Source organism: Buteo buteo, chromosome Z (assembly GCF_964188355.1).
Source record: "Buteo buteo chromosome Z, bButBut1.hap1.1, whole genome shotgun sequence".
Lineage (NCBI taxonomy): Eukaryota > Metazoa > Chordata > Aves > Accipitriformes > Accipitridae > Buteo > Buteo buteo.
The window spans coordinates 34,430,270-34,457,555 of NC_134204.1; positions in this window are offsets into that span (position 1 = coordinate 34,430,270).

Sequence of the window (27,286 nt, forward strand, 5' to 3'; positions counted from 1 at the left end):
GATGTCTTTGCTGCATCATGAAGGCAGCAATTTAGCACTAAGCTAAAAATAGAAAAATACAGTGGATGGAACTGGCTGGTCTTGTGTTTTTAATATTCCCTTCAGGGTAAAGTATGACATAACCTAATTACAGTGGTAGAGATTTCACTGCAGGGAAAACTGTTGTTATTCCATTTGACAATCAAGTAATTATCTTCTCTACTGGATGCTTTACTGGATGTTACTAATTAAGTCATCTACAAGAATTTATTTAAAATTTAGGAAATGGTGCTACTCTTACAAAAAGTTGGCCTTCAATAATGCCAATAATTTTTACAAAACCAATTTGGGGGGCGGTTTTTCACAGTTACCTGTCAGAGTGATTACTTAAGCAGAAAGCAGACGTTCTTTCTGACTACAGCCCTGCTCATTTCAGGACATGGACTCAGCCTGCATCCCTTCATTTTCCTTGGGGCCGTAGGGCTTCTGCTTAGTGCTGGCAGCAAGTTCTTAAGAACAGTAACAAAAGTGATGACAGAGCTGTATAAGTAGCAGGGTTAGTGGGAAAATAATGGGACTCAAAATTTCATATTATTGTCCAGGTGCTTCAGGAAAGGGGAAGAGAGGTAGCACAGTATCTGTCCTTATGAGAGGATGTGCAAGCAACCCTGTCCTAACCCTAGTTCAGAAGTTCAAAACATGTAATTACATACTCCATCCTCAGCTTTTTTTTTTTTTTTTTTATTTCTTTTCAGTTTTCCCTTTTATACCTATAGGATTTGCACATTTTTTCCTGATTATATAACTTGTAAGAAAAGCCAACCATCTGATCACATGAAAAGGTATAGTAGGCCAAATTTCTCAGTCTTTTTCATGAAATGCAGAACTTTCCACTCATGAACTTCATTTTATTTGGACTTCTTATTACGAGTTAATAGTTAAAACCAGTGGATTATAATTTTCATTTAGGTTACCAATGCTGTCCTCATCCATAATGTCCTATTGTCCCCAAGAATGGATTTACCTTGCAGAGAATAATTTTTAAAAGATTACATCCAGCCTAATATTAAAAATAACAGAATTTGCCACTTATTTTCCTGTACTGGTATCCTGAATCTCTACTGGTACAAAATTAGAAAGAATCTTTATAAAACTATCAGCTGCATCTTAGCAAAAAATTATCTCCATATTTAAACATATTTTAACACACATTTCTTAATTTTATTTTTCCTTAACAGTATTTGCTTATCTTTAAACTATCTTTTGTGTGGTCACATTGATGGAAATATACATTATCAAAACGTTCATTATATAGAATTAATGAAAAAATGAAAGGATTAAAGAGAAACATTACCATATTTGAAAATTAAGCTGCCTGAAACATTTCTACACCTATTTTCTCAGTGTCAGAGAGCTAAAAAAAGGAAACATGATTCCCTGAAACTAAATGCTGGAAAGGGTTCTCCTAAATTCTTGAGACATGTCCACAGAAGTTATCAATTATTTCTCATCTATACATGCTACTTATACACATGGCATATAGATGCATTTTGTTGTACAAATATAAAACACTTTAAGCCATATGAAAATATGTAGTCACATATTCACACTTTAGGCATTTCCTGTTATTGTAGCAAAATCTACATTACAGCTTGTAAGAAGTTGTCTAACGTTAGGTGTATTTAAAGTTGTAGGTAATGACTATTTCTGTTTTTATCACTGTTCTGCTTAAATCTAGTCAACACAAATTATACCTGGGCTGAGTCTGCAGTATTTGGAGTACTTGAGTGTACCATTCCTTTGATAGTTAGATTACACTTGTCTTGCTACTTCAGTGTAAATGTAATTTGCAGGTCTTGCTGCTTGTTTCTGGTAAGTGTTGTGACTTGAAGACGAAAATATGCCGTGCTGGCTTGTTGGTTCTACTTGAAAAAGACATAGAACTGTCACTGCCAAGAAAGAAGAAAATGTTTCATCATCCCCATTAAACTCCAAGGGCTTAGGAGATCTGCTGTGTTTATAAAGTTTCAAGTACTTTTTGTTCAGCAACTATGTACAACTTCAAAGCAAGGATAATACTGGTTCTTATTTAAAAAGAAATGATATAGCATTGGACAATCTTTATATCAAACCACAGAGATTTTTCTCAGACACAGTAGAATCTTTTTTAATCTCATATTAACAAAAAAAAAGCTAAATATACCACCTGTAAAAGAAGTGGTGAAAATAAATGTATTATGATTCAATTTCTTCTTCCTAACAACAAACAGGCTTTACCTTCCTCAACTTTTTAGAAAATAGCTTTGAACTTCATACACAGGAGAGAATCTAGGAAGGCACTAGAAAGAAAGCATCCACTCAAAGGCCTATCAAGTTAAACCAGAGATGCTCATGTCAGACTGCTGCTGCTGCTACTGAATCTGTAGCTAGTGAATCTATTTCTTTCATGTATGTGTTCTGTCATCAAAAATAAATAAAAGCAACACAAAAAACTCTGTGCTCATCTGCTCTGAATTGCCTAATTCACTAATGAAGGGAATTTTCACAGCAGCTCCCATTAGTATCACTTTATTTAAGATCTGTCCTATTTCTATTCAAAACCATAAATATGGCTGTATGTGGAGTAGTTTAGTAACTAATTGAATCTCATTTTTATTCCCCCACTAACATGTTTGTGGATATAAAAATGACACCAATTAACTTCAGTAGTGGGCTGGAATACAAATATTCCACTACAGGCATTGTAGATGGAGCCCTCATCATGCAAGTTAACAGACCCTGGAAAAAAATTCTAAGGTAGAAAACCATTTAATTTCATGGGAAACTTAAAGTTGTTTTAACCCTTACATTGAGATCCCAAATACTCTTTGTTCTTATAAGAAAGCTAAAATAGTACTAAATAATATCTAGTATCTATTTGTGCTGAAGTGGTGAAAGGTGATTTCAATGTGAGTATCAAGACAGAAAAACCAAATCATCGCCTACTGCCTTAAAGAAGTACTTTTCACGTGGAACACATTGTGATCATCCAGTTTGAGGACTTCATATAGCAGTGGTAACTATCCCAAGTGCAACAAATCCAGGTCCCTAATCCATTGTGTACTAACTCCTGTAAGGTAACCACCATCTCAGTCACTGCTTGGGATTGAATCTTCAACTCAATAGCTGAAAGCAGAAGCCTTTTCTGATAAACTGGAAAAGGCAGCTGACAACAGTAACAAAATTATTTGCTCAGTAGTAAATTATTTTATGGATAAGATTAATGGCTCACAAACCATGTGTGTTGTAATCACACATTCAGCAGAAGTGAATATTTGTGGTGGTGATAGGGGAACAGAAACTGATAATGAGTTATTCCAAACCTTTCTCTCCCATACCATGATACTGTCAGGCAGTATACTGCCAGTGTATATATCTTTAGTTCATTCTTGAAATTTATAGAAGTTAACGTCTTTTTTATCTAAGCAAATTCTGCTAAAATGAGCTATATCATCTTGATATAACAAAGTAACCTAGAATCCAGTGGAATTCTCTATTTACTTATCTATTTTTCTTCCAATATATAAAATGGACAACACTGAATTTAGTGACAGCCATGCTTGGCCAAATGCATGTTTAAGGGGAGGCTTAATATTAATTACTTCTACTTCTAACACATTTGTTTATCACTCATGTAACACTTATGTAGTGATAGCTATTGTACTATTTGTATGATAAAGCACTTTCTATCTTATATTTCTAAATATGTGTGTTATATGTCAAGGGTATGCTAGCACTGCTCTACCTTATTTTGCAGCAGTAAGGAGTTTTTAGATAAAAAGAGATTAAATGCTTCCTACTGCTTCAGTTGTGTAAATTCATGTGGTCAATATTACCCTTTCTTAATAGTATGCAATTTAGACACATTTTCTGCGGCTTCCCAAGGTTAATCTGTAACTGTGGAACATGGATAAATGACAGTGTCCAAGTAATTTCATTTCAGCCACTGAATGGCTTTGGAATATAACACAAAAGGCTCTGCTTACTTATTTATGACCCATCTATTTCCACATTTTGAAAAATTAAGTAAAAGCGTTGTTTAAGATATCACTCCACTCTCAAACATCACAAAATCAAAAATATATACTGGGGTCATCAGAGTAAATCAAGTAGTAAAAAATACAGAAATATATGGTGCTTTATTTCAAATACAGTTGTTCTTTTTTTTTTCTTTTTAACAAAAAATATAGTTTTAAACATGTACTTCTACAAGTGATATTAAAAAATGAGAAAAAGAATTTGGTGAGAATTCAGAGGGAATTCCCCTCCTCCCCCCGCCAGGGTTTTCAAACTTTTCCCCTTATCGTGGTTTAACCCCAGCCAGCAACTAAGCACCACGCAGCCGCTCACTCCCTCCCCGCCCCCCCCCCCCCCCCCAGTGGGATGGGGGAGAATATCAGGAAAAGAAGTAAAACTTGTGGGTTGAGATAAGAACAGTTTAATAGAACAGAAAAGAAGAAACTAATAATGATAATGATAATGATAATGATAATGTTAACGCTAATCAAATGACAACAGTAATAATCAAAGGATTGGAATGTACAAATGATGCGCAGGGCAATTGCTCACCACCCGCCGACTGACACCCCGCCAGTCCCCGAGCGGCGAATCCCTGCCCCTTCCCAGTTCCTGAACTAGATGGGGCGTCCCATGGTATGGAATACACCTTTGGCCAGTTTGGGTCAGCTACCCTGGCTGTGTCACGTGCCAACTTCTTGTGCCCCTCCAGCTTTCTCGCTGGCTGGGCATGAGAAGCTGCAAAATCCTTGACTATAGTCTAAACATGAATTAGCAACAACTGAAAACATCAGTGTTATCAATATTCTTCGCATACTGAACTCAAATCATAGCACCATACCAGCTACTAGGAAGACAATTAACTCTATCCCAGCTGAAACTAGGACACCCCTCCATCATTAGCTAGCAATTCTTGCAAGCAAGTCCTAATTAGATTTTAGGTAATCATCGTTTCTGCATGCTTCATAACAGAAGTCTAATGAAACTAGAGACAAAACCCTCAAAAAATCTAGGCAAACAACTATTGTATTACTTAGGTGGCCTTTTTTGCCTGTTCTCGTTACTTTTTTTGTCATATCTTAATTCTTCTGTAAGGACATAGGAACTTTTAAATGATCTGATATGAAAAGAAAAACGTATAAAGTATATACTTTATATATACGTCTAAGCATGAAGAATGTTGTAAAAAAACCCCTCTCCTAAGCAAGCAGATCTCCTTAGATAAAATGAATGATAAATATGCTGTACTTTGTTTTAGGAAAAGATGATGACAAGTCTTTCATTGACATTGTCTAGGAGCAATATTAGAACAAAGAAGAAGCCTTGCTTTTCCACAAATGGTGAAAATAGACAGTGGAATACACTGCCAAGGAATCATGCAGAAGCTAAAAGTGCTTTTACCAAAAACCTGAACAATATAGTCACTTTCATCCTATTGAGATATATGAGCATTGCTGTTATCATGAAACCTTGGGCTTAAAAACTCCTTAAACTGTTCACTGCTATAAACTATACCACGGAATATTAGCTCTTTCCTTCAATACCTGCTTTCTGATTGCCATCAGCAATAATATACTGGACTGCTCTGCATTACAGTGCTAGTTTTCTTTTCTTAACCTGCCGTTAGCCAGATCAAAGTCTGGCTTCTCCCCATGGGGAGGGAGCCAGGAGCTGAGGGGGAATGCAAGGCAGCCAGGGTGATGCCCTCATCCAACAAAGAGCCAGGGCACTGAGGCAACAACTCAGGGTCAGAATTAGGCCCAGAGACAGTGGCCAGGACCAGCCTCAGTGCAGTGATAGCACTGATAGTGGTAAGTCCACTGGGGCAATGCACGTCCAAGGCCAAGGGGTCATGCCATGTACGTGGGTCTGGGTTGGGTCAGGATTCAGGTGGTATGAGCCTGAGCACAGACACGGCTGCTAAGCAGCTGCAACGTAGCTCAGGCAGGGGCAGCAGGGCCAGCCCCTGCTGAAAAGCAGCTTCCCAGGGAAGAAGGGCAGCCCAAGCTTCTGGCTTCTTATGAGCAGTGGAGTTGACCTCCAACTCATCCCATTGAGCCCCTTATGTCAACCCACTGAAGTTGTAGAGGAGTAAAAAGGACTCAGTGTGCTGACACCTCCTCTAAATATTGAGGCAGTCCTTTTCCCTTTTTTTTCCTACCTAACACAGCTATTAACCAAGTTATGTTTTACTAGTGAGTGGCTTTTCATAGATCTATATTTATAAAGGGGGTGTGAAAAGAGGCAGTGAAGTTAATCATTATTTTAATGACCTGAAGAGGTTGCCTACCTTTTTCATCAAGCAGGTGGCCTTTCTTTTCCATAAAGGTATCATTACAACTGAACACATTTGAGTTCAGGGGATTTAATGCAATATTCCTTACAGTCCATAATAAAACTATCACCCATAATTAAAATCAATGAATAATATTTCATTAGAAAACAATTGTCAAAAATCACATTAAAAAAAAAGAAAAGGAAAAGAACTGATAAAATATGATTAAGTTCATGCATATGAAGAGAGAAAGACATCCTAAGCCCATTGAGAAAATCAGAAGAGCTTAGACTACATTTATTAAGAATTTGCATTTTAGAACACTAGCCTTTCTGAACTAAGCATATTTTTATATAAACTACATAAAAATAATAATCCAGTGTTTTTAATTTTTTTCCTCATTTTTAAGGGCTTATGCATCAGGAAAGACCATACATTTTATGTAAGGATTCTGTCATGGTTTAAACCCCAGCTGGCAACTAAGCACCACACAGCCACTTGCTCAGTCCCCCCTGATAGGATCGGGGAGAGAGTCAGAAGAGTAAAAATGAGAAAACTTGTGACTTGAGATAAAGACAGTTTAATAGCTAAAGCAAAAGTCATGCATGCAAGCAAAGCAAAACAAGGAATTCATTGACTACTTCCCATCGGCAGGCAGGTGTTGAGCCATTGCCAGGAAAGCAGGGCTCCATCACGCGTAATGGTCACTTGGGAAGACAAACGCCACCACTCCAAACATCCCCCTTCCTTCTTTCCCCAGCTTTATATGCTGAGCTTGACATCATATGGTGTGTAATATCCCCTTGGTCAGGTAAGGTCAGCTGTCCAGGCTGTGTCCCCTCCCATCTTCCTCTGCATCTCCAACCTCCTTGCTGTTGGGGTAGGGTGAGAAGCAGAAAAGGCCTTGACTATTGCTGAATGCTGCTCAGCAATAATGCAAACATCCCTGAATTATTAACACTGTTTTCAGCACTGTTTTCAGCACAAATCCAAAACATAGCCCCATACTAGCTACAATGAAGAAAATTAACTCTATCTCAGTCAAACCGGCACAGATACAATAAGCAGTGATAGAAAAAGTGGAATTTAAAAAACCCCAAGCCCCACCCATGCCTTACATTTTTTTATACTCCGTGTCCATCTTTACCTGAACTACTGGAAGTCAAACAGTTATCAATAAATAGATTCACATTTAAAACAATCATACTTTTTTCCAGCAAAGGTGTGATTTCATTCTTTTCTATGAAAACTAGCTAATAGTTTAAATTATTTATATAATACTACTGCATAGACCTAAGAAATTCTGAATATGAGATTTGTACATCACAACCCTGTATTCAAAAAGCTGTTCTAGTGAGCTAGAAAAATCTCTCAAACAGCCTTCACAGGAAAGTGTCAGAGAAGCTAAGTAGAACTGTCTTTTCCAGGAAAATCCTGTTTCTGAGTGAGGACTTCCAATATAGGTGCAACATGACTCTCAGGTTAAAGTCTTTTTACCTGATTTACAACCTCTCTTTTAATAACCTATTATGCATATGATACATACTGTAGTGCAAGAAATTACATTCAGGCTAAAATTATAGTACCTAGTAACTTTCACTTAAGTGAAATTTAATTTAAATGAATTACATTAATTTCTTTTAAGAAATACTAATGTCACCAATACCTCCATTCTCATTTCACTTTTACCAGGTTTGCACTGAATTTGCAAACCTTTTCTCTGGTAAAAAATCATGAAAGTTGGCTTTTCCTTCACACTGAAATGCATTTGATGTTCAAATGTACTCCCTCCATCAGCTAAGTTATGCCGGCCACTGACTGTAATGTTATTTCATAACTTAAGAATCACTCTCTGTTCAACTCATATGTTATATACTTGGTAACCTGGTAGAACAAAAATAAAATGATGTTTATAGCTTTCTTGTGATTACTGAAATAATTACCTCACAAGTGTAGACCTGGTTTCAACATTGAGTTATGTCACAAGGGATCACCAGAAGGCTTTTCTGTATTACTTCAATGTTACATATAATCATTATGAACTTGTGCTTCTAGGCATTCTCTAGATCCCAAATATTAAGACTCAGAGTTAAATCAGATGCCCAGAGTGAGTTTCAGAATAATAATTTGCAAATATCAGAATAAACAAATGGAAGGTAAGATTCTCACTCATTTTAGGGAACGTGGTAGCTGAGATTCTGATACTAATTCCAGTACTGATGCTAGAACAAATTTACAGGAGGTGGTCTGGAAATGAAAAAGGACTTAGTGGAAGAAAGAAGTGAAAATGAAGAAACTAATATATTATACTTCAAGTTAGAACATGCTAGGAATGGAAGAGTATGTGACAAAAAAAGGATTTTTTTTTTTTCTCCTAGAGATGGAGGTCAAGAGTATGCCAAGCTAATGAAAAATGTTATATTCCTCATGAACTGGACTTATATGTATAGTTTGGGATGTTTGTTGTTTAGAGACATTCACAGATAAGGGATGCCTCTTGAAAGATGAATTTACTACAGGGATAGAGGTTGGTGTCGTGGTCAAACAAATAAAAAAATCTCAGACAAAATGTTTACATTTTGAAAGTTTTAAAAAAGTTAAGAAGTTTTGAATTTACTTGCATGTTCTCTGTGTCAAACTAATATATCACAAAACATAAACAGATTTCATAAAAATAGACCATGAAAAGGTGACATAGGACAATGAAAGTGTAGAAAGAAACAGTAAAATAGTAATTCTGAAAGAAACAGTAAACAAAAAAGAGATATAGGGAAAGGACTGTATCTTACATTAGCTAGGAATCTGAGACTGTTACTGCTGGGCAGCGCTTACACAGAGTGAAGGCCTTTTCTGCGTCTCACCCCACCCCACCAGCGAGGAGGCTGGGGGGGCACAAGAAGCTGGGAGCGACACAGCTGGGACAGCTGACCCCAACTGACAAAAAGGATATTCCAGACCATATGATGTCATGTTTAGCAATAAAACTGGAAGAAGAAGAAGGGGGGGGGGGGGAGCGATATTTGGAGTGATGGCATTTGTCTTCCCAAGTAACCGTTACGTATGATGGAGCCCTGCTTTCCTGGTGATGACTGACCACCTGCCTGCTGATGGGAAGTAGTGAATGAATTCCTTGTTTTGCTTTGTTTGCACACACAGCTTTTTATTTATCTATTTAACTGTCTTTATCTCAACCCATGAGTTTTCTCACTTTTACCCTTTTGATTGTCTTCCCCATCCCACCAGGGGGAAAGTGAGTGAGCGGCTGTGTGAGGCTCAGCTGGTGGCTGAGGTTAATCCACAGCATTTGTGAAAGTCTTTTTTTTGTTTTCTGTACATCTATTGAACTGACTTCTGTTTTGCTTTTTCTTTCCTCTGCATATGTTTATTTTTTTACTTTTTCACTCTATAAAAACCACTAACAAAGCATACCAGACCAATTTAAATCTTCCCTTCAAAGATACTATTTCTTACATCAAGTCCAAGCAAAGAGAAAGATGGTAAAAACTGTTAAGAGAGCACATCAGTGGATTTCATTCTTCACTCAACTTCTGTGCCTTCAAAGGAAATTTAATACATAGAATTCCAGAGAAATAAAAAAATGAGTTCTTACATGCTTCACCTGGATTTGCTGTGCTTTTCTGTCACTGTGTCTTAATTCACCACCACATCAAGCCTTTTGTGCCATAACGGAAGTCTGTTACGGGATAGATACTGTTTCCTCATATGTTGCTTTTTAAAGTTCTGCGTGTTTGAGGCACTTAGGGGACTCCATATACTCTCATTTTCTGAGAGGAGTCAGGAGAAAGTTAGTGGAAATTAGTTAAAAAGAAATGAGTGTCCAAATCCCAAACCTTTATTTTAATATTTATGAAAGATTTTAAAATCCACCTTTAATTTACTAGGTTTTGTAAGAATTTTGAATTTTCTCATGATATATCTTTTTTGTCATTTTACAGAAAGGTCTGGCATAACTTCTATCAAATGCTGCAAAAATAATAAGATGATGCAGATAAACTAAGACCATATATTTAATATCAACCTCATTGTTAAAAAGATCACAGAATCACACAGCCATGAACTTACACATATTTTAAATTGAAGTTTTAGATAAATCACAAACAGATTTATCACCAGCAGAAATTAGAGTTCTTTCCTTGTTTGGGGTTTGTGTGGTGGGGTTTTGGTAGCAGGGGAGAGGCTGCAGGGGTGGCTCCTGTGAGAAGCTGCTGGAAGCTTCACTGGCTCCAAGTCAGACACACTGCTGGCCAAGGCCGAGCCCATCAGCAACAGTGGCAGTTATCCTCTGGGATAACATATTTAAGAAGGGGAACCTGCAGCAAAGAGGGAAGTGGAATGTGAGAGAAACCCCTCTGCATGCACCAAGATCAGTGAAGAAGGAGGGGAGGAGATGCGCCAGAGGAGGGGATGCCCCTGCAGCCCGTAGTGAGACGGCAGGCTGCACCCCCCCAGACCATGGAGGAGAGCAGGGAAGCAGATGCCCACCTGCAGCCAGGGGAGGACCCCGCGCCAGAGCAGGTGGGTGCCCCCAAAGATGTCTGTGACTCTGTGGGAAAGCCCGTGCTGGAGTAGTCTGTGCCTGAAGGACTGCAGCCCGCAGGAAGGGACCCACACTGGAGCACTTCATGGAGGACTATGTCCCGTGGGAGGGACCCCATGCTGGAGCAAGGGAACAGTGAGGAGTCCTCCCTCTGAGGAGGAAGGAGCAGCAGAGACAATGTGTGATGAACTGACCCCAACTCCCATTCCCCATCCCCCTGTGCTGCTTGGCGGGGAGGAGGTAGATAAAATCAGGAGTGGAGTTGAGCCCAGGAAGGAGAGAGGGGTGGGGGGATGGTGTTTTAAGAATTGGTTTTATTTCTCATTATCCTTGTTTTGATTTGATCTGTAGTAGTAAATTAAATTGATTTTGTTTTTTTCCCCAAGTTGAGTTTGTCTTTTGCTCATGACCACAACTGGTGAGCGATCTCTCCCTGTCCTTGTCTCAACCCACAAGCATTTCTTTTTATTTTCTCCTCATCATCCCACTGGGGTTAGGGAGGAGTGAATGAGAGGCTTTGTGGTGCTTTGTTGCTGGCTGGGCTTAAACCATGACAGCCCTCCATGAACAATTTTTTTCTAAAGTCTTCCAGGACCATTCTGGCCTGGCTTAGTCTACGTATTTGTGACTTGGGGGTGCATTCTGTGTCTGGGGTTCTCCATTGTCAGAACAGCTGACAAAGGAGATGTCAATGAGAAGCAAGTGTAAAGCATAGTACTTTACTGAAATTAATAATGTTTTCCAGTTACAAGGTTTAAAAGACAGGAGGGAGTTTTTATTTTTTTTAATTATTATTATTTTTAATGATGCTAGCACTAAAATTAACTGGACATATTTGATGAGACTTTAAAATTTCCTAATTATCACAGCCATACAAACTTCTTTCTTATGTCTTTTACTTCCATTTCAATATGTACTAAAGTTTTACTTCTACTTTCAGGTTCTGTTATTTTGTTGAGATTTTGATATTTTTTTTTGCCTATTTGTGATAAATTATATTTAGTAAGAGTCAGGCATCATTTAAATGTTGTTGGTTTGGTTTTTCTTTTTTTTTTTGAGAACTTTCTGAGTTTTTCCTGTTCTTCTGTAGTGTTATGCCCATGGCCTACAAGAACATCTTTCCCCCAGCTTTTCTGCCTCATTAGTGTACTCATGAGATCTGGTTCATTCTTTGTTAAAGTTTTCCGGTCATGTTGATTTTTGTGTGTGTGTTAATGACTTCATTTTGTGTATATTTCCTGCAAGATATATTGATAATTTTCTTCTTTAACAAATGAATTCTCTAATTTGCTATAGCTTTTTTATTATTATTATTTTTTTAATTCTTGCTTTTTGTTATCCTCTCATCTAGTTCAGCCAGAACTTTCTTGGAGACATCCTGAGTAAATATCAAAATCTTGTCTCTATCCATTGTATCTTGCAAACTTTAAAAGAAAAATATTTTTTCTCTGATGATAATTATAGTATCTGATGATACCAGGCTGAGTGGTGTTGCTGACATGCCTGAGGGACAGGATGCCATTCAGAGGGACCTGGACTCTTAAGAAGTGGGCCCATGTGAACCCCATGAGGTTCAACAATGCCAAGTGCAAGGTTCTGCACCTGGGTCAGGGCAACCCCTGGTATCCATACAGGCTGGGGGATGAAGGAACTGGGAGCAGCCCTGCGGAGATGGACTTGGGGGTACTGGTTAATGAAAAGCCTGACATGAGCAGACAATGTGCAGTCTCAGCCCAGAAAGCCAACCATATCCTGGGCTGCATCAAAAGAAGCATGGGCAGTGGGTCAAGGCAAGTAACTACTAAACACTACTCCATACTCATGAAACATCATCTGGAGTACTGCATCCAGCTCTAGAGTCCTCAACACAGCAAAGACATGGACCTGTTGGAACAGGTCCACAGGAGGGCCATGAAAATGATCAGACGGCTGGAACACCTCTCCTTGAGGAAAGGCTGAGAGTGTTGGGGTTTTTTAGCCTCAAGAAGAGAAGGCTCCAGGGGGATCTTATTGTGGCCTTTCAATACTTAAAGGGAGCTTATACGAAAGATGGGAACTAACTTTTTAGTAAGGCCTGTAGCAATAGGATAAGGGATAATGGTTTTAAACTAAAGAGGATAAATTAAGACTAGATATAAGGAAGAAATTTTTTATGATGAGGGTAGTGAAACACTGGAACAGGTTGCCCACAGAGGTGATAGATGACCCATTCGAGGAAACATTCAAGGTCAGGTTGGACAGAGCTCTGAGCAACCTGATCCAGTTGAAGATATCCCTGCTCATTGGAGGGGTTGGACTAGATGACCTTTAAAGGTCCCTTCCAACCCAATATATTCTATGATCTATGATCATATGATTTGATTCTATGATTTTATAATAGTAGAACAGGACAAACTACTCAATGAAACTTACGCAAGGCTGCAATCTAGAGATATTTTCCTGCCACAGTTAGAGGATCCACATAATTTTTGGGTTAACTGAACAAGGCCACAATGGTTAAATGTTAGTTTTGTGTAAGTACAAATAACTTAATGAGAAGCCAAGCCTGAAAATGTTCTGCATGCAGGAATCCTGTTTCAGTAATATTTTTGTTCCTAGTGTGTTTCTCAAAATTCCCAGGAAGGCATGTCTTGTGCCTTTTTCTGCTGTTTAAAAAAAGGAACAAAATAAATTAAGCTAATAAGAAACTGCCTTAAGGTTGGGCTAGTGATCACTCTCTTCTTTGATGTTCTTTTCATGGGGTATGGCCAAACTACATTTGCACCATCTTCTGTATCTGTTGGAGAAATTTTGAAGAGCCAGTCTTCCTCTGTCTTCAAATAAATGTCATGCACATATAATAGAATGGAATCTCCAACTTAATATTTGGGAAGCTATTTCTATATATGAGTTGAAAGGCATTAATATAAGAATAAAGCATACCATTTCAAAATTCACCCCCATGCTTCTTCAGTGTTTAAATTTTTTACTCCCTCTGACAGCAGTTTTCTTACACCATTGTAATATTTCAACATGATGGAGCAATTTCACTTCCAAATCCTTAAAATTATTTTAATTTTTGCTTCAGTATTAAGAAAAAGAAACTGTTTCTTAGGAAAAAAAAAAAATCAACCAGGTACACTCTGTTGGGGTTGGAAACTAATTTTGATAAATCTTGGAACATTTGTCACACAATAATAGAAAAGTAATTATACTTTTCTGTAATGGGCTCAGTTAACAGTGTAAATGATACCCATTAAGGTCCATAAGGAGACTTTCATGCTGATCTGATCTGATACAGATTATATAATTGTGTCACTTTTATTTACCTTTTATGCTTCCAACCTATATTTATATTTGAAGAAGATACTGCTGTAGATTGTTAAAAATTAGTGAAGCAAACATGAAGGGATGAAATACTTCTGACTGGTATTGAGCAATAATCTAGTACTTCAAGGTCAGACATGACAAAAGTCAATGGCACTGTATGATTATCTTTATCATTGATCTACTAATACAAAAGGAACCCTGACCTTAGATCTCTCTCTGAAAACCAAAAGATACTTTTTTCCCAAAGATGTATTGAAGTTTAGACGTTTCACTCTGATGTGAGATTAAAGATACCTGAATGGCTTAGGTATACTGAAAACCTTGCTAAAAGAAATAGATTCTAGATGCCAGTAAAGTCAAAGTGGCAGGTGCTGCTCTAGTCTATTAGTGAAAAATGACCTGTGATGAAAGCAGGAACTAGTTATTCCTTTTTTTAAAGCTATTCAGGGTATAATTTTAATACTGATTCCTAGACTTGCTACTGTATACTTCCGCCAAGTCTACTACTGCAGATGACAGGTGACCTTCACAAATTACTCATATTTTTCACTCTTTTTCTTTGTGAAAAAATTTCATTGCCCTTCCTTCCTGTTGAAAGTGTAAGATTTTGAAGTAGTCCTAAGGAAGCACATTTGTAAATGAATACACTCTGTGCATATGGGGAAAAAGCCTACAAAAAAAATCTTTTTCTCAAAACCAAAAATAGTTACCTCTAAAAAAGTCCCTTCCCTGATCTGAAAATCCCTCAAAAAGCCATGGACTTTAACTTCACTCTGATTTTAAATATACAAAATTTTCAACAGTTTCAAAAGTAGAAGATAATAAAAGTGAATGTATATTATAATATAAAATCTTACCTTTGCATTTTTGCTTTTCAGACAGACATAACTTTCAGCCCTGTGAGTAAGTCCCACTAGTTTCAGTGTGGCACTGTCTCTGGTGTACCTAATGAGGTATGGAGGCAACCTGGATTCAGTGGCCTCCTCTACTGCAAATACCACACTATCTTATGAAAGCAAATGAGGAACTGACTGTCTCCTGATGCCAAAGACTGCCAAACTCCAAATTCAGGGTGGAGCCTGGGGAACCATTTACAAGTTATGAGGGTTGTCCCACCCCAGTCCCAATCCAGGTGATTCCTAGAGAGGGTAAGGACTAGCACTAATACAGAGTACAGCCTTACATGAAGCCCTTAATCTTTTTTAGTTTAAAATATGAGCATTTTTAAACTGAACAGTAGTACCTTCTCCCTTTATCTGCCATGTCTACTTATCCCCATGCATTTTGACATGGTTGTATGGTGCTTCACACAACAGGATTCCTAATTGGTTTCAGTGGGGATACAGAGACATAGTGCAGTAAAGCAGCATAGAAATACACAAGCTATGAAGAAAAATCTGCCTCCCCAAAGCCACAGATGCTTGGTCCTGTATATGGGTGAAAGTCAGAACAGTGCTTTTTAGGCCTGCTACCAAATTAACAAGACCTAAATAAAGGCAGAGCCTATTAGCTTGGGCTGGCAGCTGAATTAACAGTGTCACATTTCCAGTTTGAACAATGGGAAGAAACCAGCTATTTCAGTATTTGATGGCCAAGAACTTAAGAGAATTCTGCACTGCATGAAGCTGACATATCTTGAACATTTCCATAACAAAGTGTTAAAAGCATTACATAATCATGTAAGCTTAGAAATATACTTTTTACTGACAACCTTATGATAACACTTTCCACTGGATATTTACTTTTCATTGTTTCAATTTATTTCTGGGAAGAAAATCAGTCATCTTGTCAAAATTTTTTTTTTTTTTTTTTTTGAAATGTTAGCCCATCTGTGTATCTGAGAAGTATAAATTTTCTGGTATGACTTGGAGAAAGGTAAGTATAGTACCAAATCCTGTATCAGCATTAATGTAATTTTTTTAAATGTACATTTCTTTCTACCCACATGTTTTCTAGGGAGACAAAATTCTGTTCAGAAGTTAAAGCCACTTTAAAATTATTATTGTCTAATTGTTATTCTGCCACTTATTGTGGCATCTTCTTTTACCAGAGAATTTGTTTGCCCTGGTATGTAAGAATTCATGGAAGCCTATTTTAAACTATTTAAACAGTTTGGCTAACATTAGAATATTTTGTTTTGTTTTGACAAGGGACTTACTCCCTTTAGGCCTGAAATGACTTTCATATTGTTTGGCTCTTTCTCCCACTTTCATGTAAAACATGTGTAATGCCCCATTTTTTTTAAATTCAATTTTAAAATAAGGAATGAAACAGAAAACCTAGTATTTTGAAGAGAACAGAAAACAATTAGAATGACTAGATGGATTTTATTCTTTTCAACATTTTCTTTATTTGATTGAAGTTTTCCTTTTTTTCATACACATGCAAGCTTTCTTCCTTACACTTGTTTCTCATACTGAACTCTTGATTATATGGCTAAGTTACAAGAAACAGAGGAACTGTTACAACAGGAAAGGTTACAACAAATAGAAATGAAGACTTTCAGAGGCTTACTGAAAACAGAAGCTTGTTTCCTTTCTACTATCTGTGCAAGTATATAAAACCATGGGGAATCATGTACAGTAAATTTGAGTAGAATTTCTTTTATAGTGACCTTACATCAGTGCAACTCATTTTTTGCAGTGGGATTTTTTTCTACCTATTTATGAAGAGTGTGTTCCAGTTTTGGGGTTTCATTATATAAGACAAGTTTGCACCTTCTGAAGGTTTGTATTAATCAAAACTGTCTAATTCAGCAGAGAGGAAGAATATAAAATTAAGTAATAAATAGAACTGTCTGCTATTTTTTAAAAGATATGTTTCTAGCAAAAATTGGTGACTGGCCTAATTGTCATGCTTATATCCATTTTTACCCTTATTCTTCTATGTAAGTGAAACTAGCACCAAATTCTATGCCAATAAATTTCATGGGCAAGTCTGATTAGAAAAACAATTTTACCAAATTTTGCACAATTAAGTTTTGCTACATGAGAACAGTATTCCTGTTTCTAAATGGTTAAAATGAATTCCATATAATTTAAGATACTTCAATGTTTTTTTAAATTAAGCCTCTTAACTGACTGAAGTAAAAGTTCCCAAACAGGTCAATAAGTAAGGAATACATCATACTCAGAACTTGTTAAATTATTCATGTAAGTCAGAGCAAAAACTATACCTTGTTTTTTAAAGATCCTGGTGGATTACCAGCAGAAAGGCTGATGTATCTGTATAGATTCTCAGTGAATGATCAGTGCCACAAAGCTGAAGTTGTTAGTAATTTAATCTGACCTCTTCCCCTCAAGAACATAATGTTAAGAGCAAAAAGACAGCAGTGGTGTGTTAATAGATCCAATCAATAAGAATCCTGGTTTTAGGTTGTTCAGTCATAAAAAATGTGAACAGCAGGTCAAAATGTACTAAATTCAGTTTCCAACAAATGGATTGAATTTTACAAGAAATCTTTCCAATTCATAATATTACAGAAAAAATGTTGACATTAATTGGTCAACAATAAATGATGTGATGGGTAGACAGAAGATTTTAAATTCAAAGAAACAGTATATATCTGTATGTCTGTTAGATCAAAGATTAGCATAAAAACTAACCAAGATTCTGGGTATATCCTTCTCCCTTGCAATTCACCTTTAATGTCAGTGACAATTTACTTTTTCTGTTACTCTATCCTGGCAAAGTCTTTCTCATACTGTTTGTAAAAATTCATGAAGAATCTGGTCTTCCTGGCAAGGTAAGATCTGATTATTTTGATGTCACCTGGAAGAATTTCTTTACGTAGTAATAGAGCAGGTAGTGCAAAAGAATGACAGACAAAGGTGGATGCTCTTTCTCTCTCTTCCTCTTCAACATCTGCAGGAAGGCCTGAAAATTGACATAATTCAAAATGCACACTGCCAAGAATGTATTTTCTAACAAGGGTGAATTCCATATAGTTATTTAAATACTGTGGCATTTCACAAGATATATTTGCATAGGTCAGCAACTTTTTCAGGTAAGATAGGAGACTAGCTGGAGTAATTTTGTTCTCTTGTTTCATTTAAAAGACATTACACATATACGTATGCATGCAGTGTTGCATAAGATTATTTTTTTTTGCCTTTACGTGCCTGGTACTTACCAGATGGTTTTGCCTAATGTGTATGGAGAATGAAATAGTACTCATTTATCTTAAGCTATTAAAAAGTACTGAAAAATATTACATGAGACAAGACTAATGTTATGTTTTAATTGCAAATACTAGGGACAGGTCTTAGATTTCATTCACAGTATGCAGAGTGACAGGATGCTTGTAATATGGACTGTAAGTGCCACCACTGTATCAATTCTTTAACGATATCTTTAACAGTGATCTCACATATGGCACTGTAAAACCCAGAAGCCCACATAAAAGAAGTGAGAAATGTTAACTCTCTACATGTAGCTAAGCCTGTCATGAAAAGATAGTTCCATACTGCATGTGACAATCCAGTCCTGAGGGGATCAGATGCTCTGCATTTTCCAGACCCTACATGCCTGTAAGTTACACCATGCCATAGTAATCAAAAACCCCATGGAACAAACATTGTTTCTGCTGCATTCAGGTTCTACAGTCAATCAAGCTCTACATCATCTCAGGCTGAGTCCATGAATACAAGACAATCTTGCATCCTGAAAACAAGGCCAAGATTTCACTGTGTTTTTTAGCCGACAATATGAGTACTAACATATAAAAACCTATTTTGTGTCAAAAGGACATTAAAGCTAATCAAAAGGATACTAAAACAAAATAAAATGGATTGTAGCACCTCTTTCAAGCTCCAGAATCAAAGAAGGTTTCACTGGCTTCTTGATTGTTTTTAAGTTCTTCTTCCAAGAAGATTAAAAAAAAAATCCAAAAAGTGCATATCGGTTGCAGTACCTAAACTTACATATGCTCTTGACAACTGATCATGTTCAAAAGCTATCCCAAACTCCATTCCTCTGGACATATGCAACAAACCGCACTAAAACACAGAAATGGACCACTCAAAGGTTCGTATGCTTAACCTTTTCTCCAAAACCCCCAGAACTATTGATTTTAAAGCTAGAATGCTATTAGACTAAAATTATGGGGCAGAACTGGTAGTCAAGGTAATGACAAACCTACTACCGAGTTTCATTTTCAGAGTCTTATGATCACTGATAATTATAATAATCCTTGATTATAGCCTCTGCTGAATCAGCTGACAAAATGTAACACATTATAAAAGTGCAGATCACTGTTACTTACTAAGCCTCACAGAGGATGAGAAGGGTGGCAAGTCACTCATTTTTAATGACCTCTTTGAAGAAAGAAGAAACACCAAAAAAAAGAAAAAAACAAAACCAAAACCCCAGAGAAACTGAGTTGCTCTTAAATGGATTGACCACACTCTCACTAATTAACTCTCCTTAAGCCCCTCATTTATTTCTATCCCATTTGTCAGTGTTAGTCTTTTAATTATCAAATGGTATCTAAGCCTTTCATACAGTATTTTTAAGCTTTCAGAGAGCTCTGCCAAGCTTTACCACTCACATTTTCCTTAAGCAAAGATAAAGAGCTCTTATAACAGACCTGTTAGTTCTGTTAATTAGTGTACAGTTGATGCTTTTGACACTCTCTCTCCTGCCTAAACAGTTGTAAAAGACGTCATCAGATCTTCCTCCTGCATTCTAACGTATTTTCCATCTGCATGGCTACTGGCCCAAACGAAAGTAAAGCACCTATACCATTCTTTGAGCATTTTTGAAGTACTGAGGGAACAAGATGAAAGGTTAGCACATCTACATGCAGGCTGCTGTACTCTAAGATGAGGCATATGGCTATCTTCATGAGAAAAATATCCTGGACAAACTGGTGAAACATGATCTATGAAAAGAAAGCCATGGAATCCAGTGGGGAAGTGATTTTCTTTACCTTTCATCTCTTTTAATTAGGATGAGAAAAATCTTTAAAGGTGTATTTACAGAGTAGTAGTGATGTGCTAAACACAAAAACCAGCATAACCCCAGCTGCTGTGCAATGCATGTCCACACTTGTAAATAAAAGCTGCAACCTATATTCAATCCAATTACTTAGGTATCCATGCCATCATTTCATCAGAGTCATGACAGTGTTTCTGCCCCAGACAGTTTGAACTGTTCAAATCAGATTGTCTGTGACAAGGCACAAAACAGCAAAAAATAAATCAGGAGATGGCTGTGAACTTAATGGTTCCACTGAAGTCAGAATCTTGCTGAGCTATGCTAGTCAAAGTTCTTGTCTTACACTTTGATTTTGAAAAAGGAAACCCTTATATAAATAATGTGAAAATCAGTGGCAAGAACAACAAGAGGGCAGGGTAGGAAGGATACTGGTTGCAAAAAAAATTTCTTTGTAGGTTTGCATTTCTATGTTCATTTTCATCCCCAAACTAATTTTCATAAATAAATATAATTGGCTATGTAGTGTATTTACAAGAAGCATGTCTTGGGAAAGGATTTCAGAGGACATGGAGCAGAATCCAAAAGACTTTGTATGCAGGCAGAATGGAAAAGAAAACAGCAGCATTTAATAAACCATGTTATCTTAATACTGTCTTCTCTCTAACTCCATCTTTCAATACACATGCTAAACACAAGGGCTGCACTCTAACTCCTATGCCCAGAATTGTATGAAAAGTGGATTCATCTTAATAAACATCATAATTTTTTAAAACTTTAAACCTGTCCTTAAAGTTCTCTGTAGCTTCTGAAACTCTGTGGATATAAGTATACGAGGAAGAATGATCAGGTTAATTTGCAATTCATGGGAGAAGTTTCAGAGGAAAAGCAGGAGAGTTACTATGACAGCTATCTTTTTCCTAAACTTCTTAGCAAAAGCACAGCATTTGGTGGTTGATGCTTCTAAATTCCAGTCTCTATGGCAAATTTATTATTGGCTTCTAGAATCAGAAATCACACAAGGCCAGTCAGATAATATATCTTCCCTGAAGAGACATCCTTTAAGAAAGCTCAAGAAATTAAAATTCTTCTCACTAGAATGTACCATCTTACCATATTTGTATGTTTCAGTGTATTCAACATATATGATGACAGCTTATTTTTTGTGGTTTGAAAATAGTAGACTTGAAAGACTCAGAAAGAACAGAAGGTAGTCATTGCAGGACTGTGGGGTTTTTTTTGGCCAAGGATCCATTAAATATTCAGATAATCTTCCAAACTGCACTAATCAAAATGACAATTTGTGGTGATACATAGAGTAATACATATCACTGTCAGTCATAAGATCTTAATGAATGTGACTTAAACATCTATAATAACAGTCCAGATCTATGAGTGTTAAAATATGTTCCGATTTATAAATACTAAATACTGTTAGTACTTCTCTCTGTGATACTGTTGATCCCAAGAGGCTTACAGCAGAATCTTCCATTAGTCAAGGGTTTAAATATGAAGGAAAAAAATCCAGACCTCTTGTTCAGTCATTTCCTGTTTTCATACAGTCATTGAAATGCCAATCTAATCAGGTATCAATAAGGACAACAAACTCTCCTTCCAGCTCCAGCTCCTCAATGCAGCTAACAACTTCATATATTATTGTCATACCAATACTGCCTAATTACTTCTTTCCCAGAATAAAAAAATTGTACCTTACTTTGTCATCCTTGACATGATAATTTACATTACCTCTCTGAAAACAACTTTTTCTGTTCTAGTACACCATTTTTGAGACAAGGAGGATTGAAATGGCACATGATATATAAGACATGGACAAAATTTAGATGTGTACAATGTCATGCTGATATTACCCATTTTACTGCCTGAATCCTGAATAACAGTCCTTGAATTATTCTGAAGATCACCTTAACACTGAAGAATTTCTCCAGTCTGAGGTACTCAATCTTCATATAGTCAAATAGGAATATGGTGGTGTTATTTGTGTTGTTATAATGACAACAAAATAGATATCATATTTATCACAAACGTTTTCAGCCTGCTACTCATATTTTGTACAGTAGCCACTAGCAGGTTGCATGCACTTCTGCTATGTAGACCTGCTTCCCTGATCACATGGATCTGCTTTTGGCACACATGACTTTTAAGTGTTTTTCCACCTCTGTGTTCTTCATTCCCTTGGCATGACTTCTATCTTCCCTTTCATTTCTACATTAGCCCTTAGGTTTTGTTCATACTGATAATTTCTTCCTCTTTTGCTAGAACCAGATTCTTTTATGTTCCCTCATGATAGCAGATAATGGTTTATAGTATGCTTGATTCTCTTCTCTAGTCTAGAGAGTTAGAAGTTTTTCATTCTGTTGCTAGCCTTTTTCCACTGGTCAGGGTATTCTACTGCTGCTTCCTTGTACACATCAGTTTCCAAGCACTTAATTCAATCTTCTACTAGGCCTTATGGGCGCTGCATTCAGTTAAATAAACTATTTAGTGTTTTTTCACTAGCTCTTTACATCTCCATCCCTATGTCTCCATCATAACTTACCAGAGGTATACAGGAAAGGGTAATATTTCAGTCACATCTTCTCTGTCCAGAGACACTTACTGCCCCTTTTCCTTTCAACCCCACAGTGTTTCCTCAAAAAGTTCATTGGCTTTTACCATAGCTTTCAAGAAGAAAGGACAAAAAGTGTATAGATAATGTTACATTTAAAGTATCCTCTCTGCTACCCATCATTTGTTGGCCCTCTCTGATACCTTGAGATTGACTGACAGACTTTTTGCTCAAATGAGATCTGGCACCAAATAGAGGGCTGACTGGGAAGCTGTGTGCCAAACATGATCAAAGGCAAATAGTTTCTAACACTTCCACTTAGTGAGTCTCCTTTCTCCCCACGTGACATGGTCCCCAGACAGAAGCTGATAACTAGCAAGCAGAGGAAAAAAAGTAAAAAACATATCCATCAAGAAAAAATTACTCATCTGCTTCTCCTCAGAGGCAATTCCTGTTTGCTGACAGATTTGTTCTTATCTATGCTTTCTGTCTCCTCTGAAGTATAATTTATCAATTAAATTGAAAAGTTGTGAAATACAAGATGCTGCAATGGTGCTACATTTTATTTTCTACTAAAACTTTTCTAAAGTAAAAATTAACAGATTCTTGCAAGATTACTTCTGGTCTACATAATTCAGAATTCTCACAAAAATATTCTGCAGTACACAAAATCACAGTAGGTCCCTGGGTAGGATGTTATTAGAGTTTTAGGAACACATGGCCAAGTTCAGAAGCATTAGCAACCCTACTAACCTTAAGAGTGCAGGAAAAAAAAAAATTAAAAAAGGAAAAGCTGAGCACATGTATGCCAGTAGATTAGTTTCCTTAAAATTAGCTATTATGTGATTTAGGCTATTTTCTGTCATTGATCAGGTAATAGATTTCTGTCTCCCATAAGAAACTGTCTGACTTCAAGGCTTAGCATTTCTGCAGGGTGGTTTTGACCAAAGGTTACCATTTAGTCCTCTCAGAAGGGCAGACACTTGAAGTACGTGCTCTTCGATTAGACAGATACACCCTGAGGGCTTGAGATCCTTTTTGTTATGATCTTTCATTTACCTTTCAGCATAAGCCTCTGAGTCTGCAGCCCTGTTCTACTGGGTGAAGAGATAATGCAACTCTCTTTAGTCTCTCTGGTTCTATGTCTTTGTACTTAAATAATGTTTCATAGCAAGAGAAAAAAAAGGAGAGAGGAGAGGAGAGGAGAGGAGAGGAGAGGAGAGGAGAGGAGAGGAGAGGAGAGGAGAGGAGAGGAGAGGAGAGGAGAGGAGAGGAGAGGAGAGGAAAGGAAAGGAAAGGAAAGGAAAGGAAAGGAAAGGAAAGGAAAGGAAAGGAAAGGAAAGGAAAGGAAAGGAAAGGAAAGGAAAGGAAAGGAAAGGAAAGGAAAGGAAAGGAAAGGAAAGGAAAGGAAAGGAAAGGAAAGGAAAGGGAAAGGAAAAGGTATACAAATTTTCATCATTTGAAATTTAAGCAACTCCTGGAAAGTTACATTTGACTTGTTAACATATAAGTGGCCAAAATAAAGTCCAGAATAACATTTGTCTGTACTAGTAAAAATTTCTAAATGGTGACGAAAAAATCAGATTTATAGACAAAGCCATAAATGTTACACTTGTTCTTAATTGTACACTAATAATTTGCTATGATAGACGCTATTGACCAAGTTCTTTGAAATTGACAGTGGTTCCTCACTTTGGTTTATGGACCCAAATGTGATCAGTCTTTGTTGGACTTATATAAACTATGTCACCACATAGTAATGAAACTGCCATTTTTCTTCACCAAATTAAATGCCATAGAGTCAAACTGTTCTTTCAGTTTTTATTGGTAAACACAAATTACTGCTAATAGAATTTGCTGGCTAAATTTCTAAATTTTCTCTAATGTCTTTGAGAAGCATTACTACAAGAAGAGGCTTTATGAGGCTTGAGTTAATTTATCATACAAATATTTTCAAGTGTTGGTTGCTTGTAAGACTGATTTTTGGATGTAAAAATAAATAAATGACTGAGTTCAAGCACTTGTCATTCAGTTCCAATTACAATCAAATAGACGTTTGAACATACATAGTTTTAGGTGCAAAATTGCAGCATTTCTCAACTGGCACCGTGAAAAATGTTTCAAGATACAAAACTAGATGGGATATAAAATGAAGAATATATCCAAGTGGGATTTTTACTTTTTGAATTCTTATTAATATTCACTGAATTCTTCTTCTACTATAACTAAGATAACAAAACCACCCTTAGAAGTATTTGGAATCTAAATATTCAGAATGAATGCACATAAACAACACAGCCTCTACAAAATTAATATGTATGAATCATGTACATGTATAAGAATAATGTACATTAAGCTTACAGTGTTCAGTGTTTTGTTTTATAATTCAGGGCTCTGAAGAATAGCTTTTTCATGAATGCTATGTGACTTTGGAAGCCATGATCAACTTAATGTTTTTAGAACCTAACAAGGAAACAAATCCAATTTTTTTTTTTCCCCACAAGAAACATTAAGTAGAATGATAAGATATTTTACATGATAAGGAATTTTACAGACTACAGTTTAAAGTCCATCAGTTAGAAAAACCTTAGGGATGCTTGACTCTCTGAGTTTGCTGTTGATATTTTGTAATGGAAACACACATTTTTATTTTATTTTTGTGATTTGATTTATGATCAAAATGACTTTTCATTTCACAGCAGAGGATTGCTCTTTTGTTTAAATGAATTTTAGAAGATTATCATTAAAACATCATACATAAATTAGATTGTCTTTTTGGTGCAGAATTCTGTTCTAAACCTGTGCAGTAAAGTAAATCTAAACTTCAAGATTAAAGAAAATATGCTGACAAGAAGTAGAACCAACTAGTTATTTTCACATGCCTTATAGTAAATTTGTTATAAAATACAAGATCAAAATTAATTAAGTAAATAAGAGTTAAAATACCACCCCCGGAAACATGAAAAGCATGCATTCATAAGCAATATAGACCTCCTTTTATGCTCGATTTGTATATACCACAGCAAAACTAGTCAAGACATTTGTTACTTATAAGCCCTACCAATCACTTTTCCTTATGGCATGATTTCACTGTTATGTGCTGGTTATAACTTTCACTTAGAGATATCATAGTGATGGGATAGGATATTTGTTATTAAAAAATACTTGGATCAAATGCTCTGATTGCTGACAAGTTGAAAAAAGAATAAGTCTTTGGAGGTAAGTGATAAAGAGAAAGGTAAGGAAAAATAATCTAAATGGACATTGATGGGGTAAATGGAGAAAAATAAAGGAAGAAGCTTCAACCTATTTACTGTTACAGTCATAATATAAGGTTTTGAGTAGAGAAAAAATATAAAATAATCACTCAGATATAATCAGTTTATTCAAAGAAAACAGCTGCAGCTATAAATTACCATTTAGCCTGAAAATGAGGTACTGAATTTCCTATGAAATTTGTTGCTGGAGGGTCAGATATGAAGAAGCTTTTCCCCATTTTTTTGCCACTTGGAATAAAGAATCAAGATATGCTCTTGTTTTGAACCAGTTAAAATACTTAGGAAGTGTAATGTTTTATGCACTGCTCTCCACAGAAAATCTGAGCAAGAAGGCTTTGATAGTAGTAGAGGGGAGAAAGCTTAACAGTATCTGCACACTTGGCATAACCACAGCCCCTGATTGTCTTTGAGCCTTTTTGGAAGTCTAAGCAATTTAACTAGTATCACAGTGAATTCATACACTTGCAAAACACACTTCTAAAACTGGTATGCTAGTGAATGCGCCCTTTACATTTCTGCTTTCTGCCTTTCTATTTGGAAGTAATGGATGTAGGAGCACATGCTGACTTTGAACCTCACATTGACCCAGACTGTCTCACCACCACAATTATCAGCTGGGAAGGACATGAATGCACAGATTTACCTCTGATTGTTTGTGTTCCATTCATTATGAAGGTGGCGCTAATGAGCTCTCAGAAATTCTGTTACAAAGAGTTATATGTGTGATTATAGCAACTAAATTCATGATTGTTCATATCACCAAAAGTGGTAGTGTGTAATTTATATAGATCATTAGTAACCAGTGAAGCTGTTAAGAAAAGACATAATTAATTCTCTAATATCATGTCATACAGTGAAGGTGCTGTAAAATGTAAATAGTTGGAAGATCTTTGCAAATTTAATCCTGTTCATACATTTTAGAATCTGCTGTACATGTTCAAGGATCCTAACACATACTCATTTTCTGGGGTCTGATATTTGAATTTATTCATTTTCATGATATTAAAAATAGCACAATATCCACAAAAGAACAAGGATGGGAGATAAAAGTACAGTGAGAGGCTTTAATTAAAGTTAGGCTAACCTTGGGAAAAGTAAGAAATGTCAGTTTGCTCTGTGTGCCACAAAGATGAGACTGAGTTTAGTCTCCAGATCCAGAGACAAGCAATTATGATTTGTTTCTTAGGAACAGGGAAATTTATAAAAAAATGGGCTTTCTTCCATCAGCATCTGTGCAACATGAGCTGATACTGAATATCACTGACACTCATAGTAATAAAAGTCCTGATCTTAAAACCATAGAAATCAATAGTGGGATTGATTCAGGCACT